The 10,907-nt window shown below is 39.9% G+C and overlaps 1 protein-coding gene across 26 annotated transcripts in view; it reads left to right on the top strand.

Moving 5' to 3' along the window:
- The first annotated feature begins 192 nt into the window (after positions 1 to 192).
- The window catches only part of mical3a (microtubule associated monooxygenase, calponin and LIM domain containing 3a), a 60,227-nt gene continuing 49,512 nt past the window's right edge, over positions 193 to 10,907 (top strand). For 9 of the 26 annotated variants that reach the window (XM_061284062.1, XM_061284066.1, XM_061284067.1 and 6 more), the window contains exon 1: positions 9,410 to 9,770. The gene's annotated coding sequence lies outside the window, so the exon portion shown is untranslated. Of the gene's footprint in view, positions 310 to 6,698; positions 7,011 to 9,405; positions 9,771 to 10,907 lie in introns of those variants that run through there. The other 17 variants (XM_061284076.1, XM_061284074.1, XM_061284075.1 and 14 more) reach the window with 9 other exon arrangements.

Raw genomic sequence — 10,907 nt, 5'->3', positions numbered from 1 at the left:
CAACCCCTGACCCCTTGTTTAATCCTGTCTGCGGTCTCCAGTCCTCTCTAGGTAGAGCACAAAAAAACACCAAGGAGTTAATCTGGCTCATGATGCTCATTACCGCCTGGGTGGCCAGCCAACAAGGGGCGTGGAGGACCAGGACAGTGGTTGTCCACTGAGGGTAGGAGGAGTCCAATAAGCACTTCCAGCCACTGACTGGAGCAGGAAGCACTGGGAGGGAGGAAGGAATTTGCATGTTGTGAAGTGGTGCAGAGAGTTCAACAGCTCTTGCTCTGGTCAACAAAGAGCAACTAACTACCCAGCATTGTAAGTATAGATTTGTCATGCATGTGTCTGTCATAGGTTACTTATTTCTGGAGTTTATAAATCCTATGGAAGGGTTCTGAAGCAGTATAAAAATGAATGGGAGGTTCTTTTGACATGCTATGATCTTTTGTCTATTTTTGTCAACATTTGACATTCCTTTGTGTTTATTTGTCCTGCCAAGAATCCAAAAGGCTTAAATTTTAAGGATTGAGCATGTCTTTGGACTGCTTGCTGATAGTTCCACTGGCCAACTTGTATTGTTTTCTAGAATCTATCGTTGCTGCATTTAGCCTCGGGTTTTTGTGCTGATGAGTCAAATGAGCCACTGCAGCATCTTCGGCCACATTCAGCTGTATCCAGCCGTGGCCCGGCTGCCACTGGATGGTGTCACGGATACCAGTTTTAGAACTGGAGAAGATGCTCTTCTGGGAAAGCACATCCTGACACTCCTTGTTCTTCCATCATCGGTTAGGCCAGCCAGAGGTTTTCAATGCACCGCACCAATAGAAAGCTTTTAGTATGTTCTCCAACAGGGTGTAATAGGTTTGTTCGCATTGATCTGCATTAAAAACTGAGGCTCGTACCTGTACTTTGAAGGCCTTTTGTCAGCACGTGCGAGATTATTTGAATAGATTTTCATGGGCTGTCGTCACAGAGTGGTTAACTTGCTTTAACTTTGAGCGGGCAATATTGGTTCAGTTGCTTCTCCGTGACATGAGTCAGTGTAATTCTGCCATTGAGTGGTTGTCTTTTGCTATCTCTTATTCACGGTGGAAAGCACATTGTCATGATTCATGTCACCCAACAGTCACTCTCGTTTTGCCATCCTCAAGGTCACAGTACAAGTTATCTCCATCCCTCCTCCCCTCCCCACGCTCTGTATCAGGGGGCACAGTGTGAGATTGTACTGGGCTCTGCTGAGTAGGAGGCCAAGCTCATGTGATGTTGGAGTGAAAGAAGGGGAGGGGGGGATGAATAGCTGTCATTCACAACAGAGGGCCCGGTTGCTGGGCAGCTGCCCCCTGCTCTGACTTCACTCAACGTCTCCTGACGGTCAGCTGCTGGTAGCCTTCTTCTTGCTGGCCCCTTCCAGAGCCGGTCAACCTGTGCGACAAAAGGGGGATCATATAGATGACCCATGTACACAGATGGTTGTAGTTTATTTGGTGTCAAGTTCTTTTTCGGATGGCCAAATAATCCTTGGTCAGCAGACTGGCTCCGCAGGGGGCTGTTTTGTCTGATTTGACGACGGCATGATTTATCAGGTGGCGTTGAGATTATTTGGTCCCTTGCTCAAGTAGCTACGCAAGGACACCTGACATGAAGCGAGTGGCCTAGAAATGAGGTCAGGTATTGCTGTCCTGATACCAACACCAATTGGTACTCACCCATGTTTTGTTTTTAATTTTTAATACGCCATTATCCCAGTCTATTTCTGGAGCTTACCACACTCTCCCTCTTTCCAATGGCAGCCAATTAGTCAGTACATATTTGCCTTTTTGAATCTCATCTGTGATAACATTTTCATAATATACACCTTGATTTTCTTGAACCCCTGAGCTATGGACAGCCTGACTCTTTGATTGCGGGAATGTCCTTTGCTCTGTTATGTTTAAAGTCTTGGCTGGACATCCGAGATGTGGCAGCCATGTTTGTTTTCTTTTCTTCCTCAACAATCCGCTGATCACTACACCCTACATTTCGAAGTTGCATTGCATCAGTGATAGCAGCCTCCAGCAGACATTGTGGAGCCACGTTTCGGATGAAAATAAGCTGACGTCCAAAGTCCACGGTCATCCGTTTAATCACACCCCACTTAAATCCTTACTCACCCATCTTGCTCCACACCCACAGTGGATGATAAATGCATGCTGACACTGATGATGGTGTCATTGCTTTGGTTAACATCCAGATACGTGCACTGCAACGTCTACTGGCAGCAAAATAATTATGGTTATTCTCAAAAAAATGGCATGTGTGCTGACAAGACTGACTCACTAATACACAAACTGCACTAAAAGGACCTAAACAGTAACAATAGACACATTGCAGTCAGTTTCACCTGATTGATAATTAATAATAATAGATTAATTAGAAAAAAAAAACTACGTGAAAGTGGGACTGAAATCAAGTTGAATGGAATAAAGATACCAACTTTTACTTTTATTCCAATACTGATACTACGTGTGATTTAGCCTTCTTTTTTCCTCCATAAAATACATGACATTAATTAAATAATCAAATTACTCAATCCATTTCTATGAAGGATGTGTAAAAGAGTAAACCTCAGAAGGCACCCTTGAATTCTGCTTGAATTTCAGAAAAGCCACATAAGCAAATATTGATGATTGGTGTTCAGAAGAGTATATTTTACTTTCATTCATTCATTGTTACAAAGCCCGGCACTAAGGCGTCCTCACAATTATGGAAGCGACACCAGCACTTTTTTCATTGATTAATCAGGGTACAATCAGAAATTGAATCTGATGCCCCAAACTCAACTCTGAGAGTGCAAATGTTAATGTGGTTTTGATATCTGTTCATTGTTTGAATAAGCCCACAACCTTGGTATCCTGTTTGCATAGCTTCCATCTGTCCTGCCTGACGCTCTGATGCGTCCCCAGTCACAGCGTCCTCCAACAAAGCTGAGAGTTTCTAAACGGTTGTCCACATCAGTTAACCAAACACATATTTTTGGAGAATGGGAGGAAACCAAAGTATTCCATGCAGAAATAGGGGAGAACGTGAAAAGAAAGAAACTAGACATGACTCGCACCATACAAGGCCTCTTCACTTCACTTCGGTCATTCTTCCTTGCTAGAATAATTGAAATAACTTAACTCTGACGTGATTTTCACTTCTCTAAGTGAATGGCTACATTCTTGGTTGGTCTGTTTCTTATTCAACAGTGCGTGATGATTTAAATAGTTTTATAACAATGTGTTCTTTTGCTTCTAATCAAGACGAATTATTCTGTAATTCAAACACATGGTTTTCAGCAAAGAAGTACACAATCTTTATCTTCATACTAAACATGTTTTACTCACACTGTGCACATAACTTGTGTGCCTGGTTGATTCACATCTTGAGATAGAACCTGCAGTTAGTCTTCCAGTAACTTGTGTGTCATTGTGTGCTAAAAAATCTTATGCAGTGGACTCGCCGAATGTGAACAGTTCAGTGAGATGTGTGAAGAGCAAAAAAACTCTGCTGCAGCCCAAATTCACTTCTTGCAAAATGCGGTCTTGGTTTCAAAATAAAGCCGACAATATATATGAGCGTATTCATTTTTACATATTTAGTCTAATGAGGTCCTCTTTTGTAGTGAAGGATCCATGTGTCACGTGCCAGCTAAGTCGCAAAGTAATTGTAGCTATGAGGAATAATGGACCCAAATGAAAACAATCAACCAAGTAAATCTAAATGAGCTGGTCCTTCTTTTGGAGCAAGTGCAAAAAAAGAAAAAAGATGAAGCAAAAGCAAAACACATTGGATCCTGGTGATGTTTGCTAAAGTGAGGTCTCTTCTATGTTGATGCCATGTGTAACGCCGCGCACCATCAACTACAACTACAAAGTTTTGTGTGACCTTATAGGCATATTTTGCCAAATTACATTTGAATCAAATTTCAAATTGTACAATGTTAAGTGTTCCACTATATTTCAAATCAGTGATGATTAGGAGGCCTTTTAGTCAACACACTTAACCTTTATTAAATATTCAAAAAATAGGTCAAGTAGTTGTGACCTGAAGCCCTTTGAGATGTTTCTGTGATTAAATTAAGGGCTATATATATATAAACTTGACTTGACAAGAATCCATGTCATTTTACGTTTTCATAATTAATCCAGCTCACCGATTAAGTGTGAAGAATGACTTCAACACATTTTAAGGACATAAAGCAGACCAAGGCAAGACAAAGTCAGACTTGTCCTCTAATGAAATAATTCATGTTTTCCTTCCATGCGATTTTGCTGCAACTCGGGAACTCAGTTCAAACATTCAGGTTTGTTTCAATCGTGGGCATGTATGCAACTTGAGAGGACTTTTTGTGTGTGTTGCTATTTCTTTTTTCCTTTTCACAGAAACTTAAGTTAGCGTATGATAAAATGTGCCATGAATATAAAGAGACAGAGCAGCACATGTATGTGTGTGTTCAGGGTGAGTTTTCGTTGTCTTTGTGGCCCTGCCGTTCATTACAAGAGCTCTATGTGCCAGCCAGAGATCACATGTCACAATATTTAAACAGCTGCATATGATAGTCGTGCATTTTGTCAGTTTTGATAGGATGCCGTGTGTAAGCATCTGAGGGACAGCTAAGTCTTTGAGAGAGAAGACGAGTGAACATACAAACAAACCTTTGCTTAGTCTTCTTTGAAGTTGGAAATACTACACTGACGCTATTTTATGTGTTCATACTAACTTAAATTATCTATCTTGGACAAAGCACTTAATATAGTGTGAGGTGTGTGCCAAGTTAAATGAAGAATTGCCTCAGGTTTTGCCTTAATTTGAAAGTGGCCAACAGAAGCTGATGATAAATTCAGATGACACCTTCAGTTCTTCCTTGTAGTGCTGTACTTTCAAATTGGTGTCTAAGGCAGGTAAGTTGAAGCTCTAAAGATGATATAAAAGGATAACATTGCCTTACGGCAATCATGGGTTTCTAAATGCACATTAATTGCCCAAAATTTAACATGGATATTTATTATCCCAAAAATATTCACAACTCTCAGCAAATCTAATATTACCTTTTATCATTGTCATTTCATTTTTAGGCTTGTAACGTCTACACTAGGATTAAATCAGAGGTTATGACTGTGACCTGAGCATTTTTTTTTTCTTCTTGGATAGGTTGCCCATTACTTGAAGGATCCAGAGAGTGGAACCTTGGTGTGGCCGCACCCTGACCACTCTTACTGTTTCAGTCCTCACACACTCAGGGCCTGAGGTCTTCTAAACACATGCAGTTAAATTTAGCCAGCCAGGCTGCAGATGCAGAAATACCTCCACCAATGAGTAGATATTTTCTGCTTCTATGTCCTTCCTCACTATCATGTCCTGTTTTGTACCAAATCAGATTTGTCTTTTTTAAAGAGTCTTCGAAATCCCTCCTGCCTATATGCCAATTAATCTGTATCGTATATCATGATTCTGTAGTATGTATGTTTACATATTTATAATGGTCACCGCATGAGGTTGTTTACTGGATAAAGCACTTCTGTACCAGTGTGTAAAAGTATTGGATATATTTTTTAAACAGAAAGACACTGTGTTAATCTAAACATTCCCACATTGTTCCTTTCCAGAACTGTAGATGAGACTAATGTGCATGTCCCAATCAAAATTTGCTTTGTACAGGCAGACTTCCCATTCCCAATACTACTACACCTTACATCTCATCCTATAGTGTTAGATGTGTGCGTTCACGAGAATTGATACGGCTTTCTGATTAGTAGATGATGTAGTAGAATAGTGAGATGTTTATGGTGCAGTAATGCAAACTGATGCCAGAGTTGCTGCTGTTGCTGTCCTGCACTGCTCTGCGGGACACTGGCCCATAAAAGCTAATGATGGTCAACCATGAACATGATGAGGTCACTTATCGGCACCCCTCTACTCCATCATTTCTTAACGCTTGTGGTGCCTGATGGAAGTAAAAAGCCTTTCGTGTCTGATGTCACCTTCAGTATGTCAAGTGTGGCATGAGCAGTAATGCTGAGTCAGGCTTGTGACTAAAGTGTAGTTTGACCTGTTTTAGTCTAGCATAACTGAGGCCTTACGGAATTAACGTGTGTGTAGGTGAAGGGCAGTTGTTAACATAATACTAATAGCTGATTTAGATGGTGAGCTTACAGTTTTCCAACTGCTTGCAAGATTTGAATGTAGCTTTTCATGACTCCACCCTCCTAAGTCTTTGACCAAAGCCATACCCCTTGTTCAGGATGTGTACTGTAAAAACGTGTAGAGCAAACATTGCTTACACATCAATGAATAATGAGAATTCCATCTGTCTGATCTTTGGATAAAATTTTGTGGCTGTTCAACCTAAAGTATCTTGATGAAAAGGGACTCAAATAAATGAACCGATTGCAATAATCATATTGTGGTTGGCCAGGTTATAGAGCATCTTCGCGTGTTTTTTTACAGCAGTCAGGTTATTTCTGTTTCTGGGTCATAGCAGCGTTGAGGGATTCATGAGTTAAGAGCAAAGAGCAACCCGTGCCACGTGAGATGAGCTATTAGACATGACTCAGAACAGTCAGCATGCCACAAAGTCAGTCAGTCAATTATCCCAGACCATCCAGTAGCTCCACTTGAGTTTTCAAATGCAACCCCGCCCTGAAGATAATAATTCTAAAAAACACCTATTGTGTCTGTTCTTTCAGGCAGACCAAGAAGGATCCCTCCCATATGTGAACTGGTGGGCGTGTGACATCACCATACCCCATCCTCTCCTTGCCTGATGCACTCTTTGCATGTGACCAATCAGCATATAGTGTCATCCAGTCACGTGTTTATCACCCCCCCACCACCACCATTTGGTAACTATGGCAACGAGCACTGGTCCAGGCAGCATCTTGCGGTAGGGAGAAGAGGAAGGAAGGAGGAAGAGATCTCAAGAGGAGGGTGAAAAGGAAGAAAACAGAAAGAGGACAAAATCCAACTTGGAAATATTTGTAGCGCTATTCCTCAGAACAGTAAGTACTTGGTTTTACGTATTTTTCATTCTCATCTGTCGATATGGATGAATGAAGATGTGTATTTGGTTGTTATGTGTGTTCGGTAACGTGACCTGACAGATGCCGGTGAAGATTTCCGGAATGACGTCACGTTGAGTCCTTTGTTGCGTGTTCAGCCAGCCTCACCTTGCCTAGACAAGCTTTTGTCCGTCCGCATGCCTCATTCACCTTCCCCAGATCATCAAGATGACAAACAATGAGTGGCATGTACGGTTGTGTTTAGCAGGTTGTGTTTAGTGCATTTAAGGCTGGTTTTATATTGTGGCTCTTGTCGTGAAGTCCTGTTGTCCTCTAATTTAATGTCTTTCTGTTTTTGATGTTCAAGCTATTATTCTTCCTTTGATCAAACAACATGTACCTGTAATGGTTTTTCTATATTGGCTCTGACGTTGTAAAATTTGGCGTAAAGCCCTTTTTAAACTAAGATAAAGTAGTTGTGTTTCTCTCAGAGAACTGGCTCACATTCATGAGCTCTGGTATTATATCTCAACTCAAACGTTTCAGTGTTAAGTTAGGATGTTTTCTTTACACTACTAGTGTAGCTTTTGTCAGGGTACTCTACTTTCCTCCCACATTTTAGGTTAAAAAGTGAAACTGAATTGACTGGAAGCATGGTAGATGTGAAAGTGAGTGCGAATGGTTTGGCCTACTGCCTGATGTCACCTGGGATAGGATTCAGCAACCCTCGTGAGGATAAGCAGTTCAGATAATCAATGGGTGGATGTCATTATTATTATTATTATTATTATTATTATTATTATTATTATTATTATTATTATTATTATTATTATTATTATTATTATTATTATTATTATTATTATAAAGCACCTTGTTATGGGGAAAGCTGTTGTGAAAGTGCTGTATAAATAAAGATGCATTATTATTATTACTCAATCTATTTTCTCGAACACTTCCCTCTTCAGGGTTGTCAAATGCTGGTGCCTATCAGCTGACTTTTGGCAAAAGGTACAAAAAAATAAATCGTAACTTACAACTGAGGAGGGATCACGTGGAAATAACAAAAACAGCACTGACATTCCTTATCGCGGCGTACGGCTCTCTTTTAAGCTCTGGTTTTACACATCCAGGATCCCCCCTGGAATTTGTTTAATCACCCACTAGATTCTAGAACACCTAAGTAGAGCATCAATATGAAAATGTCCTTGAAATAGCCCACTTGGAGTGTGAACATGGTCAAATTAAAAGACTGCAATTGTACAATTAAGGAGCATTGGGCAATTTGTGAAAATAAATGCAACCCCCCCCCCCCCCCCCCCCATATTAAACTACACAACAATCTAGTTTGAGAGTGGCTCTTGCCTAGCAATTATATTACATCATTACTGTAATTGGTGGATTGCCAGTCCACCCCGACCCACATCCTCCATGGTGTGATGCCCCTGAGTGAGGCCACTCCACATGAACCCAGTATGTGCCATTGACCTTTTCCTCTGAAGCAGTCAGCATGCTTATAAAGATAATCTTTATAGTGTTAATTGTCATCTGAATTTACTGGTTGGATTCTTGCGCTACTGATGTGTGCAGTATTTTCTCAGTGATGCATTTCAGCTTGTGTGAAGCTGACTCAAGTTAGTGTTTTCTATGATCAGATTGCTATTTAAAAGTGATTGTTTGAAATTTGCAATTATCCCTGTAATCTGCAGTGTTTTTATTTTTATTTTTTTACCTTGGCAACTGCAGCTCTCAACCACTACTGACTGCATCGTTAGAAAAACATCATATAGCCTTTGGGCAAAACGTTAGAAAAACATCATATAGCCTTTAATCTTTTGTCCAAGAAACGATAAGGGGGAATATACATTTAAAGACACACATCTGAGAGACACAACTAGGAGATAGGAGACATAGACTTGATTTAAAATTCCCTGTTTGTCTGCACTGCCCCTAGTAGAGTCCTTACCCCACTTATTATTATTATTATTATTATTATTATTATTATTATTATTATTATTATTATTATTATTATTATTATTATTATTATTATTATTATTAGTAGTAGTAGTAGTAGTAGTAGTAGTAGTTATTGTTATTATTGTTACTAATGTATTAGTCTATTATTATCATCTTTTATTTGTTATATAATTTATAAGTAATCTGCTCCTAGGATTTCTCTATTTTTGGTCGATTTGTGATTACTATTTACAATGTAATGATTTAACAGATTGGCTGTGAGCACTTTTTTTTATTTTTTATTTTTTAATCGCCAGTTTTCTTTGGGCTGGGCTATTTAATATGTCACCCTGTTTTTGAGCAATGTTTGCGTCATGTTGCAATAGACCAATTGGATTAGACGGTGCTGTAAGGCGTTGGTTTGCTCCAGTGAAAGAAAGGGTTTTGGATTCTACCTTTAAAATTACAAGGAAAGAATGTGACATTCCTTTCATTCTGATCACTGTGCAACGTCAAATTTTCATCACAGCGAAGTCGAGTACTACTCAATCGGATGTTGACGTGTTGTTATTTATATCCTTAATCCGTCACCCCTCCTTGCTGTTATGTTGGTTTGTACCGACTCGCCTCTGTCTGTTTCAAGTTGCGCCTGCTCCTCTGCCCCTGTTTGGCTGCGTCTCCTGGCATCCACCGATCTTATCCACTTGTACCGTGGCATTTTGCAAGGGAATCTGGCCTAACAAGCAAACATGGTTTTTTTGCCACTACGAGCGATTGGATTATAAAAACTGCACACAAGCGTTGCAGGTAAGCGCGTCTGTTCCTTGGCACAGCCTGTCAGCGTGCACGTTCACGACATTCTTCATGGTTCCTTCGGAACAGCAAACTGCACCACTTTACACGATTGCCAACGTCACCCTTTGATTTGTTCATTAACCCTACAAACAACATAAGGGCACCGGCCCGAGATAAAGTTGACATGGGTTCAATGGTAGTCACAGAGGTGCACAACATTTTGTCGCTCATTCTGTCGTTAGATTCGATCGTTCTGAGACGGGACAGGCACAGCAGAGGCTGCTTGAGCTCATGTAACACATTGGGTGGCCGATGCGTTGTTATTCACGCTAGAACTGTATAATGACAAATGCTCCATTTGTGAAAGATGTAATCGCCTCATTATTATTGAGTCAATGACGACTCGTCGCATGAGTCATGGCTGATTGTTATTGTTTTATTGTAGTTACTAGTTCACCACTTTGGAATTACTTCCACGCGTAGACAGGACCAAATTCATATTTCTGCATCAATAAACCTAAAGGTGGAAAGGCATTTATTAAATGTTGTTACATTATGAGAGTATATAAGTTGTACATTAATTAACACAATAACAAGCGTCATCATTTTTGCTACTTTATTTGGTTCTAATGTTATGGTATTTGATTCCCAAAACCCAGCCTACTCTCCTCTTATCTTGTGTTAGTAAAAACGTAAATTTGATTCCATTTGGTAAACATTATATTTATATTTTACATAACTATCACACAAACAACAATATTATCGAACCATTTGTGTCACTCCAAATCATTAAATCCATCGATCAAATTTCTCGTCCTTTATGTCATCCTGGTGACAGAGGACATGTCCAGAGGATATTGCGCTTTAAAGTGTTAATTACCGTATTTTCCGGCCTATAAGGCGCACCGGACTATAAGGCGCACCTTCAATGAATGGCCCATTTTAAAACTTTATCCTTATATAAGGCGCACCAGACTATAAGGCGCACCATTAATGCATCATGTCAGATTTTTAATCCAAATCAAATCATTCTCCATTTTATCTTTTTTATTTCAACTTCAGACGGAACAAATTACTTTATAATCATAAAATAATGATCCATAGTCTTTTTGAGTCATGATTCATAGTCTTCAGCGGGCCACTTATGAT

Source organism: Syngnathus typhle, linkage group LG7, assembly GCF_033458585.1.
Source record: "Syngnathus typhle isolate RoL2023-S1 ecotype Sweden linkage group LG7, RoL_Styp_1.0, whole genome shotgun sequence".
In the NCBI taxonomy this organism is placed as follows: domain Eukaryota; kingdom Metazoa; phylum Chordata; class Actinopteri; order Syngnathiformes; family Syngnathidae; genus Syngnathus; species Syngnathus typhle.
The sequence above is the reverse complement of the archived record's forward strand: the minus strand, read 5'-3'. Positions and strand labels throughout refer to the sequence as shown.